Source organism: Salmo salar, chromosome 09 (genome assembly GCF_965601325.2).
Source record: "Salmo salar chromosome 09, fSalSal1, whole genome shotgun sequence".
Classification (NCBI taxonomy): domain Eukaryota; kingdom Metazoa; phylum Chordata; class Actinopteri; order Salmoniformes; family Salmonidae; genus Salmo; species Salmo salar.
The window spans coordinates 78,372,103-78,388,910 of record NC_138299.1 but is presented as its reverse complement, the minus strand read 5'-3'; the positions used below and the strand labels follow the sequence as shown (position 1 = coordinate 78,388,910).

The 16,808-nt window shown below is 44.1% G+C and overlaps 1 protein-coding gene and 1 pseudogene across 2 annotated transcripts in view; both read right to left on the bottom strand.

Annotated features, from left to right (window-relative positions):
• The window catches only part of LOC106611851 (protocadherin gamma-C5), a 180,322-nt gene that overhangs the window by 150,284 nt on the left and 13,230 nt on the right, over positions 1-16,808 (bottom strand). The gene's annotated exons all lie outside the window — the stretch shown is intronic.
• On the bottom strand, positions 1,874-5,724 carry LOC106593197 (protocadherin gamma-A11-like; annotated as a pseudogene).

The following is a 16,808-nucleotide window of genomic DNA, read 5'->3' as shown; positions in this document are numbered from 1 at the left end:
GCTGCCGAGTGCCCTCCGCCACGATGCGGGCTCGACGTGCTCCAAGCTCCGGCAATTTCTTCCTCAGATCTTTAGCCACATTCCCAATCACCAAGCAGCGATCAATCCCCTCTGGTACGGAGTAGCACACCTCTCCAAGCAACGGGACGAAGAGAAAGATATTCACACAAAACTGCATCCCGTAACTGCGTTTTAAGCATTGTTGTTCTATGGTACATCCTTTGTTGACATAAAAAAATAAAGTATATATATATACAGTACCAGCCAGTTTGGACACACCTACACATTCAAGGGTTTTTCTTTATTTTTTACTATTTTCTACATTGTAGAATAATAGTGAAGACATCAAAACTATGAAATAACACATACGGAATCATGAAGTAACCACAAAAAATTAACAAAATCTAAATATATTTTAGATTTAGATTTCTTCGAAGTAGCCACCCTTTGCCTTGATGACAGCTTTGCAAACTCATGGCATTCTCTTAACCAGTTTCACCTGGAATGCTTTTTCAACAGTCTTGAAGGAGTTCCCACATATGCTGAGCACTTGTTGGCTGCTTTTCCTTCACTCTGCGGTGCAACTCATCCCAAACCATCTCAATTTGGTTGAGGTCGGGTGATTGTGGAGGCCAGGTCATCTGATGCAGCACTCCATCACTCTCCTTCTTGGTCAAATAGCCCTTACACAGCCTGAAGGTGTGTTGGGTTACTGTCCTTTTTTGAAAAACAAATGGTAGTCCTACTAAGCACAAACCAGAGGGGATGGTGTATCGCTGCAGAATGCTGTGGTAGCCATGCTGGTTAAGTGTGCCTTGAATTCTAAATAAATCACTGACAGTGTCACTAGCAAAGCACCCCATAACCATCCCACCTCCTCCTCCATGCTTCATGGTGGGAACCATACAAGCGGAGATCATCTGTTCACCTACTCTGCGTCTCACAAAGACACGGCAGTTGGAACCAACAATCTCAAATTTGGATTCATCAGACCAAAGAGCAGATTTCCACCTGTCTAATGTCCATTGCATGTGTTTCTTGGCCCAAGCAAGTCTCTTCTTATTATTGGTGTCCTTTAGTAGTGGTTTCTTTGCAGCAATTCAATGAAGGCCTGATTCACGCAGTTGCCTCTGAACAATTGATGTTGAGATGTGTCCGTTACTTGAACTCTGTGAAGCATTTATTTGGGCTGCAATTTCTGAGGCTGGTAACTATAATGAACTTATCCTCTGCAGCAGAGGTAACTATGGGTCTTCCTTTCCTGTGGCCGTCCTCATGAGAGTCAGTTTCATCATAGCACTTGATGGTTTTTGTGACTGCACTTGAAGAAACTTTCAAAGTTCTTGAATTTTTCCAGATTGACCTACCTTCATGTCTTAAAGTAATGATGGACTGTTGTTTGTCTTTGCTAATTTCAGTGGTTCTTGCCATAATATGGACCTGATTTTTTTAAATCAAATAGGGCTATCTTATGTATACCACCCCTACCTTGTAACAACACAACTGATTGGCTGAAACGCATTAAGAACAAAATCAATTCCATAAATTAACTTTTTACAAGACACACCTGTTCATTGAAATGCATTCCAGGTGACTACCTCATGAAGCTGGTTGAGAGAATCCCAAGAGTGTGCAAAGCTGTCAGCAAGGCAAATGGTGGCTACTTTAAAGAATCTAAAATATATTTTGATTTGTTTAACACTTTTTTGGTTACTACATGATTCATATGTGTTATTTCATAAGATATCCTCATGATCCTTGGAGTCCCGGCTTTCGGTGTGAATCAACATATTCCGTGTTTATTTAATTTATGCTTCACAACGCTAACCGGAATGAAGGTAGCAGCAACCTTGAAATGAGGTCATCGGCTCGACCTGCTCTTATACATTCGTATTCCTACATATGGTAGTAAGTCACACAAAATAATTTAAGGCAGAGATAAATTGTAACGCTCGTCTGAAGAAGGATCAGACCAAGGTGCAGCATGGTAAGCGTACATCATTTAATTTAGATGAACACCGAAACTAAACAAAACCAAAATAAATACAAAACAAAAACGTAACGTTCTGTAGGGCATTCAGCTCAGTACCAAAAACAAGAACCCACAATCACAGGTGGGAAAAAGGGCTGCCTAAGTATGATCCCCAATCAGAGACAACGATAGACAGCTGCCTCTGATTGGGAATCATACCCGGCCAACAAAGAAATAGAAAATCTAGAATGCCCACCCAAATCACACCCTTACCTAACCAAATAGAGAAAAAAGTCTCTCTAAGGTCAGGGCGTGACATAAATAGCCAAGATGTTCAGCTTTCCGCAGACATCCTGTGTTTGCAGATAGGGTCTACCGTTCTCATACCAGACTGAATTCAATAAAACAAATCCAATTGGGTCCCCAAATATGGGGACTTTACATTTAAGAGGTTTTAAGAATAAAGGTTGTCAACAAGTGGTTGGAAAAGTCTATAATGTCACTTCAACAACAGACATGTTCACATAAATATTAGCAAGACAACTGTACACAGTAACTAGTGCAGTACAGCTAAACCATTTCTAAACATCTCTTAGCACGGGATGTAACGTATATAAATCATTACAAGGAACAAAGGAAGTCTCACATGTATAAGGGGTGTTCAGTGACATGGAAAGTGGCAGCCAACTGCAGCATGGAGGCACACACTATCAAAACAGGCTTCTCATCTCATCCTTCTGTCTAAATTGCTCCACCCTTCCAAAATCGTTCTCACCTGACATCTGCCATCTATTCTACACTGTGATTACAAATGTAGGCCTAAGTACCTAGAATACACATTAAACGCTTAACACTTTTGAATAGAGAGGCCTACCTCTGGGGACCCCTGGGAGTCATCTAATGCTTCAGCAAAGTCTGTTGGAGTTTTTCTAAGAGTCTGGTCTGCAGGCAGTGTGTTGTCATTGTAAGATGTGACGAACTTGAAGTCACTTGTTCGCGAACCCGTCGTCAGATATGCGTCATAATTATAAGTGCTGCGGAGAGTTCCTGCGCCGTCCACCTCTGCGTAGTTGGGAGGGAGATACGCGCTGGGGATGGCGACCGCTCCGTCAAACAACAGTCTGGGCTTTCTCCTGCGGCAAAACCTCACGGCCAGGATGACAATAATGAAGGTGAGGAAAAAGGTGGAGACGGACACCAGCGCGATGATCAGATAAGAGGTGAGTTTGGAATTGTTCTCATCATAAGAGACATCTTTCAGTTCTGGCACTTCAGCCAAGTTATCAGAAATCACTAAATACATGGTACAGGTGGCAGAGAGAGAGGGCTGTCCGTTATCTTTCACTGACACAATGAGGTTCTGTTTCATGCTGTCAGATTCAGAAATGTCCCGCTGTGTCCTGATCTCTCCACTGTGGAGACCAATAGTGAAAAGTCCCGGATCAGTGGATTTGACTATATGATAGGACAGCCAGGCGTTCTGGCCGGAGTCCGCGTCCACCGCTATCACCTTGGAAACCAGAGAGCCTCCGTGCGCAGCTTTGGGGACCAGCTCGGTCATGAAGGAGTTCCCCTCTGGGGCGGGGTATAGTATGTGAGGAGAGTTGTCATTCACATCCGTTATGAACACACTGACCGTGACGTTGCTGCTGAGCGGAGGAGAACCGTTGTCTCTGGCCACCACGTGGACTTTAAAACTCCTGAACTGCTCATAATCAAACGACCTCACAGCGTGGATCACCCCCGTGTCTCCGTTAACGGATAAAAACGAGGACACCGGGACACCGTTCACCTCACCAGATAAGATAGAATAAATCACTGTACCGTTCTGTCTCCAGTCTGGGTCTCGTGCAGTAACGGAACACACGGAGGCACCGGGTTTGTTATTTTCAGTCACGTGAGCTTTATAGGACTGTCCCTCAAACACAGGTGGGTTGTCGTTGACGTCAGCTACAGATAACTGAACACTTTTAGAGGAGGACAGAGGTGGAGAGCCCTCGTCGGTGGCAGTGATTGTAATGTTGTAATCAGACACTAGTTCCCGGTCCAGTTCGCCCGTGGTCACCAGAGAATAGTAGTTTTTGATGGACGGCACCAGCTTAAAGGGAAGGTTTTGCTGAATGTAGCAGCGGACCTGTCGGTTATTCTCAGAGTCTCTATCCTGCACGTTAATGATGCCCACCTCTGTACCAGGTGACGCGTTCTCAGGTATGGGGCTAGTCAGAGATTTTAGATATATCACAGGAGCGTTGTCATTTATGTCTGTAATATCTATAATAACTTTACTGTCCGAGGAAAGACCAAAGCCATCTTTCCCTTCAATAAAAAGTTCAAATTGTGTCTCTTCTTCATAATCTATTTCTCCTGTCACTCTAATTTCTCCTGTATTCTGGTCCATAGTAAATACATTCCTTGCTGTTTCAGATACTCGACTAAATTCATACGTCACTTCCCCATTCACTCCCTCATCTGCATCCGTAGCACTCACTGTAACCACTACAGTATCTAAAGGAGAGTTTTCAGGCAGACTGGCTTTATAGACGGCCTGGCTAAACACTGGGGCGTTATCGTTAGCGTCCAGTACAGTGACGTGTATGACTACAGTTCCTGATCTCTGCGGAGAGCCCCCATCTACAGCTGTCATCAACAGTTTCAACTCCTGCTGCTCCTCGCGGTCTAATTCTTTGTCCAGAACTAACTCACCGTATTTAATACCAGCATTATTCGTTTGCAAAACCAAAACAAAATGATTATTCCTTTGTAATACGTAGCTTTGCACTGCGTTTTGCCCAATATCTGCGTCGTGAGCTGCGTTTACACGATAGCGCGCTCCTTTCAGAGCGGATTCTCTGATTTCTACCTTAATTAAATCCTTGGGAAATATGGGTGAATTATCGTTTATATCTTGGATTTGAAGTGATATATGATGCAACTCAAGTGGACTCTCTAGGACCAATTCTAATTTTTAGTATGCATAAAACCTTTTCTCCACAAAGCCCCTCTCTGTCAATCCTCTCCGCAACAATCAGATCTCCGGTACTCAGATTAATGTCACAATAACGTTTGCGATTTCCTTCAGTATCAATTCGGGCTTTACGAGCGGACAGTCTGCTCCCCTCCAGCCCTAGATCCTTGGCTATATTTCCAATAACAGATCCTCGTTTCATCTCCTCCGGAAAAGAATAGCTCACGTCTCCATTGGCGGAATGCAGCGGTAGAAGAAAGAAAGCAAAGCAGAAGACCAGGCTTGACATTGAGAATCCTTTGTTCAGCATCCTTAGACTTTCAATAACATCCATATATATAGTTAAACAGATCGATGTAAGGAGAAAGTATTCCACAAAAAGATCAACATTCACTAGATTATCAAAACAAAATACAAGTGTGTGAGCAGTTTGACCGTTTACCTCTATTATTTTATGTAGTGAAACGACACTAGAGCTTTGTTAATGACAACACCAATGGGTGGAGAGCTGTATCTATTCTACCTCCGCTAGTGAACAGCGACACTATGAGCACCATTCAGAAATTACACGCTGACATTGGGCTAAGAACATTTCAATAAAAGTCGCAGACAGACATTATTCATGATCAAACATTGGAGACATACATGATGTATGCCCCCAGGATATGGGGATAACCTAATAAGCACAGTCAGTAGCTCAACTTTAGTTTTAGAAGTTAGAAGGGACATAACCTGTCGGGGTGTCTGGGGGTCCTCCCCCATAATTGTTTTTTGCATCTAAAGCAGATTTTCTACATTTCTACTCAATCTAATATGACCCACGGCCCTTCTAACCATCTCTATTTAGAACAACAGAAAGTAAACAAAAATACCCACAGTCATCAAGCTATAGGTAAGAGATAATTATTTCATATGTTTAAGTGATTGATAAAACTGAACTAGATCAAATGTAATTCAATAATCAATATTGTGCTGGACCTTTAACCAATAGCCAAACAAATAAACAACTCTTTAAAAAATAAAGTACAGACTTAACTTCTTTATTAAGACATCTTCATATGACAATTCAGCCCGAGCCACCTCCATGCCCAATCCTCACCATTCTAGTCAATAACTAAATTCTCTCCCCAACACAATTTTCTTCCCACATTTTTTGGTTTCATTTCCAAGGGAAAGGTTTGGAAACAAGGTAAATATATATACAGCTCAAAAAAATACAGGGAACAAAATGTGGCTCAGTAGTGTGTGTGGCCTCCACGTGCCTGTATGACCTCCCTACAATGCCGAGGCATGCTCCTAATGAGGTGGCGGATGGTCTCCTGAGGGATCTCCTCCCAGACCTGGACTAAAGCATCCGCCAACTCCTGGACAGTCTGTGGTGCAAAGTTGCGTTGGTGGATGGAGCAAGACATGATGTCCCAGATGTGCTCAATTGGATTCAGGTTTGGGGAACGGGCGGGCCAGTCCATAGCATCAATGCCTTCCTCTTGCAGGAACTGCTGACACACTCCAGCCACATGAGGTCTAGCATTGTCTTGCATTAGGAGGAACCCAGGGCCAACCGCACCAGCATATGGTCTCACAAGGGGTCTGAGGATCCCTTGTGAGGATCTCGGTACCTAATGGCAGTCAGGCTACCTCTGGCGAGCACATGGAGTGCTGTGCGGCCCCCCAAAGAAATGCCACCCCACACCATGACTGATCCACCGCCAAACCGGTCATGCTGGAGGATGATGCAGGCAGCAGAACGTTCTCTACGGCGTCTCCAGACTCTGTCACGTCTGTCACGTGCTCAGTGTGAACCTGCTTTCATCTGCGAAGAGCACAGGGCGCCAGTGGCGAATTTGCCAATCTTGGTGTTCTCTGGCAAATGCCAAACGTCCTGCACGGTGTTGGGCTGTAAGCACAACCCCCACCTGTGGACGTCGGGCCCTCATACCACCCTCATGGAGTCTGTTTCTGACCGTTTTAGCAGACACATGCACATTTGTGGCCTGCTGGAGGTCATTTTGCAGGGCTCTGGCAGTGCTTCTCCTGCTCCTCCTTGCACAAAGGCGGAGGTAGCGGTCCTGCTGCTGGGTTGTTGCCCTCCTACGGCCTCCTCCACGTCTCCTGATGTACTGGCCTGTCTCCTGGTAGCGCCTCCATGCTCTAGACACTACGCTGACAGACACAGCAAACCTTCTTACCACAGCTCGCATTGATGTGCCATCCTGGATGAGCTGCACTACCTCAGCCACTTGTGTGGGTTGTAGACTCCGTCTCATGCTACCACTAGAGTGAAAGCACCGCCAGCATTCAAAAGTGACCAAAACATCAGCCAAGAAGCATAGGAACTGAGAAGTGGTCTGTAGTCCCCACCTGCAGAACCACTCCTTTATTGGGGGTGTCTTGCTAATTGTCTATAATTTCCACCTGTTGTCTATTCCATTTGCACAACAGCATGTGAAATTTATTGTCAATCAGTGTTGCTTCCTAAGTGGACAGTTTGATTTCACAGAAGTGTGATTGACTTGGAGTTACATTGTGTTATTTAAGTGTTCCCTTTATTTTTTTGAGCAGTGTATATATATGTGTGTGCGCATATATATACCAAGCCTATATATATATATATATATATATATAAAACACATCCACCTACACATATACTGTACATTAACACACAGAAACAACACATCCTCCTTATAATTCATCTCATAGCCCTAATAGTACTGTGGAGTTTATTTTACTTGCACACAATATAGCTGGGTCACCCAGTCCTGCCCAAAGTGGTCCACCACCCTGCAACCCCCAACCCAACACACCCCACTCAGCTTTAGGATCTTAGTGAAAAATTCATTATTGGTTTCAGGTGTGTTAGGCCAAGGCCAGAGAGACAACCAAAAGGACGGCAGATCCCCAGGGCCAGGACTGAGCAGCCCATCAGCTAGGGATAGCCTAAATAGGTATCTCCCCTGATGTGGGCATGTTTTCAATACAGACTCTTTTTGTCATACAGTATTCCATAGAAGTCATTCAGACCTTATAAAAGTTGCCCAGTATACCCTTAATCTTGTAATAATCAAATCTAATGATACATAATCTGATATTTCTGCGATCTATTGTGACATTGTGGGAGGATAACCAACCTTCCAATTAAGGGCAATGCATTTCTTAGCCTTTATAAATGCTAGGTTATACAGTTTCCATAACAAATGCAAATAGGTCCTCTTTTGTGCTTTACACCTCCAGCACAGGAATGACATTTCTGAGTGCACATTATTCAGTTTCACTCACATATAGTATGTTCTATGGATGGTCTTCTTAGTGACAGGGGGCAGTATTCAGAAATTCAGATGAATAACGTGCCCAAATTAAACTGCCTGCTACTCGGGCCCAGAAGGTAGGATATGCATATTATTAGTAGATTTGGATAGAACACTCTGAAGTTTCTAAAACTGTTCGAATGATGTCTGTGAGTATAACAGAACTCATATGGCAGGCAAAAACCAGAGAAAAAATCCAACCAGGAAGTGGTTTGTAGTTTTTCAACTTATTGCCTTTCCAAACTACAGTGTCTGTGGGGTCATTTGGCACTTCCTAAGGCTTCCACTAGATGTCAACAGTCTTTAGAACCTTGTTTCATGCTTATACTGTTACTGGGCAGAGAATAAGAGCTGTCTCAAGCCTGAGACCAACAAGTTGTTTAATGTGCTGGTACGCAGGCACGCCGTTCCTTCTTTTTCCTCTGTAATGAATACGCTATTGTCCAGTTGGAATATTATCAAAGATTTATGTTAAAAAGACCCTACGGATTGATTGTAAACATCGTTTGACATATTTCTACAAACGGTAATGGAACTATTTGACTTTTCGTCTCGGGTTTTGCGCTCACGCATTATGCCTTTGGATTGGTGATCTGAACGCGCAAACAAAATGGAGGTATTTGGACATAAATATGGAGTTTATCAAACAAAATTAACATTTCTTGTGGAAGTGGGAGGCCTGGGAGTGCATTCCGACGAAGATCAGCAAAGGTAAGTGAAGATTTATAATACTATTTCTGAGTTTATTTGACTCCAGAACTTGGCGGGTAACTGTATAGCTTGCTTTGATGGCTGAGCTCTGTACTCAGAATATTGAACAATGTGCTTTCGCTGTAAAGCTATTTTGAAATCTGACACAGCGGTTGCATTAAGGAGAAGTGTATCTATAATTCTTTCAATAACTGTTGAAAATTTTATCAACATTTATGATGAGTATTTTTGTAAATTGATGTGCTCATTCACCGGAAGTTTTGGAGGCAATACATTTTCTGAACATCATGCGCCAATGTAAAATGGGGTTTATGGATATAAATAATTACTTTATTGAACAAAACATACATGTATTGTGTAACATTGAGTCCTGGGAGTGTCATCTGATGAAGATAATCAAAGGTTACTGATTAATTTTAGCTGTATTTCTGGTTTTTGTGATGCCTCTCTTTGCTTGGAAAATGGCTGTGTGGTTTTTCTTGTTTAGGCGCTGTCCTAACATAATCTAATGTTATGCTTTCGCCGTAAAGCCTTTTTGAAATTGGACAATGTGGTTGGATTAACGAGAAGTGTATCTTTAAAATGGGATATAATAGTTGTATGTTTGAGAAATTTGAATTATGAGATTTTTGTTGTTTTGAATTTGCCGCCCTGCTATTTCACTGGCTGTTGAATAGTGTGTCCCGCAGGTGGGACCCTAGCGTCTCACATACCCCAGAGAGGTAACGTGCAGTCATTTATGTCTGAGATTATATGACTGGGAATTTAAACATAACTATCCATTCATGATCCTCAATAGCTTTTCCCAGGTCTTCCTCACATCTTTCAATCCTTGATACAGCTGAAATCAACTTTAGACGATTGTCAGACTGCCTTAAAATAGTTTAAATCTTTTTGGCTTGTCCAGTGTTTGCTGCACAGAGTGAATAAAGTGTTGTATCTACAAAACTTCACCTCAGCTTCATCACAGACTGGTCTTCCCTGGCTGCCTGACCCTGCTGAGACCCCTGTTACCATCTGATCCTGCTCAGATGAGGCATGACAAAGAATTACCTTGGTGTACATTTATACATTATTTTATACAAGAATATATTTAATGGTTCAATAATTGAAATGACCATTATTCCCAGATCCCAGACTGTAGCTTTAAGCTGCTGTCCTGTAGCTACTGTAGGTCTACCAATCAATTCAAGATGCAACTTTATATAATTCACTGATATTGTTAATATACTGCAAAATTCACCTGACCTCCGTAGACTGGTCTTCCCTCTCTGTCTGACTCTGCTGGGACACCTGTCACCATCTGACCCTCCTAAGACATGATGAGCATAGTGTTGTGTCTTGACTGTGCACCACGACAGTGAAGCCTGTAGAGCTGTTTATTACTGTGTCAGTGTGAAAAGTAGGGAATTAGCTAGGGAAAGTTATAGATCAATATAACGTTACATTGCTATACTGCCTCTAATAAAAAGTCACATTGAGCTGAAAAAACGTCAGAATGTCGATCTACAATCGTTTGCCCGCTGGATTCATTGTTTGATTCAGGTCTAGTGTGATTGTGGCAAAAATAACAGCTAACATTAGTGAGCTAGTTAGCTCGCTAATGTTAGACAACGTTTGGCTAGCTCTCTCCTGCTAACGGTACTTCAACTGGTGAAAGATAGCCAAGTTCATTTACATCTGTTGAAACGGGACAAAACAAAATCTACAAAACATTTCCATACACACAACAGCTGCTAGATATGCAGTGGCATGTATTCATGGATGCCAAGTGAAGACAAAATAAATTGACCAATATTATTACATTTTTTTACATTTAAAATAATGTATCTTTCGTCTCTCTGTGGTTTTGTAATTTTACTTCAATTTGGAAGAGGCTGAACGTATCTCACCGGAGAAAGCATCTGAGTGAGCAAAACAGCGCCCCTCTGTCTTTGTATGTGTAGGCCATCTAACTGATGCTGTCTGGTCATAAATAGTATGACATTGTTGCCGCATGTAGAATTGAATGCAAGGGAAGCCAGCGAGCATTTGGCCTCCCTTGATAAAAAAAGTTTAAAATAATAGCCAATCAGCCTTGAGCTAAACTGAGTGAGCTCAACTGTGAATGGTCCTGGCACATAAGAAAAAAATCCAGTTTGGATTTAGTTTCAATCCTATTACATTCTATCAAGAGAAATATGTAATTGACAGAAACAACTTGAATTGTTGCATCTCATTGTGTTGTCCTCCGTTGGCCAGCTAGCTAGCTAAAATTGGCACTTTCATGAATTAGCAATGGTGGAGACAGGGATTTGAACTTGTGGTTTTACTTAGTTATCGTACTGGCCAATGATTACAACTGCTATTCTGATCTAACCATACATTCATACATTGTGCACCTGGACTGAGAGGATGGAAGTTCAATATGTAATTAGATGTAGAAGGCTAATGTTAACTAGCTAACGTTGCCCATGAATGGAAGTTAGGCTAGCGAGCAAGCGTTTTAGCCAGGTAGCCTAGGACAAAAAAAATAAAAGTGTGTACTGTATGACAGAGTCATAGACCGTTTTATCAATATGAAAGAGATGAGGAGGGCATTGGCTTTTTTCTACTAATAGGGTGAGTCAACATGTTTTTTCAACTTGCACGAAGGCACACACACACACAGAGAAATCAGAACCATGGAAGCCACATCATATTTAGTTTACGTTGATTGGACTAAATAGTTTTTGGTATCTTTTAGTTGTCACTGTATTAGACTAAGTAGAGGTGAGGCTGGAATAGTGGAGGCAGCTCCTGTTTTCTTTGTGACTTGCAGTAATTCTCCATGGTTCTAAATCAATAGTTATTTAGTGGTCTGAAAATGTCGGAAACATTAACTTGATTGACCATGCAGTCGGTCATGTAAGTGTTTATTAGATGCAATTTGCTTTGTGGACGTCAGACAGAGGTTGCTCTCTGGTTTTGTGATAAAACCAAGGTGTGGTTGAATTTACGATGCCACTGTGTCTTCTTATTGTCTCGGCCTGAGGCCTATATATCATTGTCACAAGACATATGAACTAACAGATTATAGAGCAAACAACACAATTATCACAACACAAAGATTGTAATATGGCTTTCCTTCTGGCTTGGCTTCCCCAGTGATTTTACCTACGCACCGCTAGTGGCTTATGAGGTGGCTTTGGTACACTGTACGACTTTTCTGTAATTTCAACAGTAAAACCCTGTAGGATGCACAGTAAAATACCATACATGTGTTTTACAGCATTCGTGGTGTAGATTGAACTGCATGATGGGTAAAATGATGAAAATGAACTGTAATTTGGAAGCCTCATAAAAATTACTCTAACATACTGTATTTCTTTACAGTAATAGCTAATACACTGTAGATTCAAATGATCAGTTTCAGGCGCCAACCTCATCCTGTCGGGAGAGACAGATAAAGCTCAGACGATTTTAGTAAATATCTTCTTGAAGCGCCTGTGAAGTGAAATAATATTTTTAGCAGCTGCTGGGTAGTTAAATTGAGTTGTTTATAAGTATATTTATTGTTAGCCAACATTGTATTACCACATGTTTCCTTAGCTAAACTAGCTGGCTAACGTTTGCTAGCTAGCTAGCTAGCTCAAGTTGACAAAATACATTTTGGTCTGCTCTAAATTGCTCTTAAATAACTAGCTGTGCGACCTGGAAAAACATCACCCAGAGAATAATGATTGTGATTATAGGCGGTGTGCCTGCCCCGGAGTGCCATACAGAATAGACTGAGTGCAGATTCATGACAGATATGTTTCCACTGTTACTACAGAGAAAATGGTTTGTTTCTAGCAGTTCCAGAAATTACCCATATGTTTTCAGATGGACGGGCCACATTATACACATAAAACACGTTGTGCCTACCTACGGTGCAGTGCCACTGGTCAGCTGTAGCCTAACACAGTGTCGGTGGTGGAACCTAGTCACATGGCAAACTCTTTCCCCTCCCAGGATTATATAGCATTTCAAGTAGGATAGCAGCCTACACAAGAAATAACTAATATTGGTAGCCATCTAGATGTCACCGTGGTATATTCTAGTCAATGGGGAGAGCATAAATGTCAAAACCACCGGGACAGCGTCCTCCTTAGATGTTACAACCCTGTGGGATTCGGTTCACATGGCTCTCATCTGTGCAACATAAATCATCATTTTTCATGCCAGGACTGTCTGTATAGCCTCTTCCGCCAACCATTTGCTTAATTAGAAAACATTGTTCCATAATGTTACAGTGTTAGCTAAATCTGTTCACTGTACCAGTAGTATGCAATCATTTGGTTACACAGCTAGAAAGGGACATGTTGTGAGTCTGGTAAAATAACATGTGATATTGCGTAGCCTATAGCAATGTTGTATTAGTTAGCTAGGGTTTGATGTACAGTGGGGAAAAAAGTATTTGATCCCCTGGCGATTTTGTACGTTTGCCCACTGATAAAGAAAGGATCAGTGGATAATTTTAGTGGTAGGTTTATTTGAACAGTGAGAGACAGAATAACAACAAAAATATCCAGAAAAACGCATGTCAAAAATGTTATAAATTGATTTGCATTTTAATGAGGGAAATAAGTATTTGACCCCCTCTCAATCAGAAAGATTTCTGGCTCCCAGGTGTCTTTTATACAGGTAACGAGCTGAGATTAGGAGCACACTCTTAAAGGGAGTGCTCCTAACTGCAGCTTGTTACCTGTAAAAAAGACACCTGTCCACAGAAGCAATCAATCAATCAGATTCCAAACTCTCCACCATGGCCAAGACCAAAGAGCTCTCCAAGGATGGCAGGGACAAGATTGTAGACCTACACAAGGCTGGAATGGGCTACAAGACCATCGCCAAGCAGCTTGGTGAGAAGGTGGCAACATTTGGTGCGATTATTCGCAAATGGAAGAAACACAAAAGAACTGTCAATATCCCTCGGCCTGGGGCTCCATGCAAGATCTCACCTCGTGGGGTTGCAATGATCATGAGAACGGTGAGGAATCAGCCCAGAACTACACGGGAGGATCTTGTCAATGATCTCAAGGCAGCTGGGACCATAGTCACCAAGAAAACAATTGGTAACACACTACGCCGTGAAGGACTGAAATCCTGCAGCGCCCGCAAGGTCCCCTTGCTCAATAATACATATACATGCCCGTCTGAAGTTTGCCAATGAACATCTGAATGATTCAGAGGACAACTGGTGAAAGTGTTGTGGTCAGATGAGACCAAAATGGAGCTCGTTGGCATCAACTCAACTCGCCGTATTTGGAGGAGGAGGAATGCTGCCTATGACCCCAAGAACACCATCTCCACCGTCAAACATGGAGGTGGAAACATTATGCTTTGGGGGTGTTTTTCTGCTAAGGGGACAGGACAACTTCACCGCATCAAAGGGACGATGGACGGGGCCATGTACCGTCAAATCTTGGGTGAGAACCTCCTTCCCTCAGCCAGGGCATTGAAAATGGGTCGTGGATGGGTATTCCAACATGACAATGACCCAAAACACACGGCCAAGGCAACAAAAGAGTGGCTCAAGAAGAAGCACATTAAGGTCCTGGAGTGGCCTAGCCAGTCTCCAGACCTTAATCCCATAGAAAATCTGTGGAGGGAGCTGAAGGTTCGAGTTGCCAAACGTCAGCCTCGAAACCTTAATGACTTGGAGAAGATCTGCAAAGAGGAGTGGGACAAAATCCCTCCTGAGATGTGTGCAAACCTGGTGGCCAACTACAAGAAACGTCTGACCTCTGTGATTGCCAACAAGGGTTTTGCCACCAAGTACTAAGTCATGTTTTGCAGAGGGGTCAAAAACTTATTTCCCTCGTTAAAATGCAAATCATTTTATAACATTTTTGAGAAATGTTTTTCTGGATTTTGTTTTTGTTATTCTGTCTCTCACTGTTCAAATAAACCTACCATTAAAATTATAGACTGATCATTTCTTTGTCAGTGGGCAAACGTACTGTCACGCCCTGACCTGAGAGAGCCTTTTTTATGTCTCTATTTAGGTTTGGTCAGGGTGTGATTTGGGTGGGCATTCTATGTCCTTTATTCTATGCTTTGTATTTCTTTGTTTTGGCCTGGTATGGCTCTCAATCAGGGACAGCTGTACATCGTTGTCGCTGATTGGGAGTCATACTTAGGCAGCCTCTTTTCCTTTGGGGTTTGTGGGTAGTTAATTTCTGTTTAGTGTTTTGCACCTGACAGATCTGTTTGGCTGTCGGTTTCTTGTTTTTTTGTTTAAAGTGTTCTATCTTTAATAAATTCATGATGAGCACTAACCACGCTGCGCCTTGGTCTACTCTCTTCAACGACGGCCGTTACAGAACTACACACCTACAACGGCCCAAGCAGCGTGGTAAGGAGGAGCAGAGGGTTCAGGACTCCTGAACTTGGGAAGAAATACTGGACGGAAAGGGACCCTGCAGACAGGCTGGAGAAAACCGCCGCCCGCCGGAGGAGATAGAGGCAGCGAAGGCAGAACGGCGTTTCTGGGATGATCGGCTGGCACGGCAAGAGGAGGAGAGGCAGCCCCAAGATTTTTTTTTTGGGGGGGGGCACACAGGACGGTCGGCGGTGCCGAGGATGGAACCAGAGCCAGTCGGGGTGAAGTTGGAAGTGAGCGAAGGGAGCGAAGCAGAGACAGTGAAGGAGTTGATGGGGTGATTGGAGGAGAGAGATATGAGAGAGCTGCTGTGTTGGTGCATGAGGCACGACATTCGCCCTACGGAGCATGTCCTCAAATTGATGTCACCTGAGTCAGCTCTCCATACTTGTCCTGAGGTGCGTGCTAGCCGTCTGGTGAAGACTGTGCCAGCCCCACGCACCAGGCCTCCTGTGCACCTCCCCAGCCCTGCACGTCTTGTTCCTGCTCGCAGAGCCAGGACTCCTGCATGTCTCCCCAGCCTGGTGAGTCCTGTGCCTGCGCCCAGAGCCAGGCCTCCTGCATGTCTCCCCAGCCTGGTGAGTCCTGTGCCTGCGCCCAGAGCCAGGCCTCCTGCATGTCTCCCCAGCTTGGTGAGTCCAGTGCCTGCGCCCAGAGCCAGGCCTCCTGCATGTCTCCCCAGCCTGGTGGGTCCTGTGCCTGCGCCCAGAGCCAGGCCTCCTGCATGTCTCCCCAGCCTGGTGGGTCCTGTGCCTGCATCCAGAGCCGGGTCTCCTGCAAGTCTCCCCAGCCTGGTGCGTCCTGAGCCAGAGTCGCCCGCCTGTCCTCCGGCGCAGCCAGAGTCGCCCGCCTGTCCTCCGGCACGGCTAGAGTCTCCCGACTGTCCTCCGGCGCGGCCAGAGTCGCCCGCCTGTCCTCCGGCGCGGCAAGAGTCGCCCGCCTGTCCTCCGGTGCAGCCAGAGTCGCCCGCCTGTCCTCCGGCGCAGGCAGAGTCGCCCTCCAGTCAGGGGCCCGCGGCGAGGGACCCCGCTCTAGAGGCTCCACCAAAGTGGGGTGAGCCAGTGGTGGAGCGGTGTCTGCGTCCCGCTCCAGAGCCGCCACCGCGGAGAAATGCCCACCCAGACCCTCCCCTATAGGTTCAGGTTTTGCGGCCGGAGTCCGCACCTTTGGGGGGGGGGGGGGGTACTGTCATGCCATGACCTGAGAGAGCCTTTTTTATGTCTCTTTTTAGGTTTGGTCAGGGTGTGATTTGGGTGGGCATTCTATGTCCTTTTTCCTATGCTTTGTATTTCTTTGTTTTGGCCTGGTATGGCTCTCAATCAGGGACAGCTGTACATCGTTGTCGCTGATTGGGAGACATACTTAGGCAGCCTGTTTTCCTTTGGGGTTTGTGGGTAGTTAATTTCTGTTTAGTGTTTTGCACCTGACAGAACTGTTTGGCTGTCAGTTTCTTGGTTTTTTTGTTTAAAG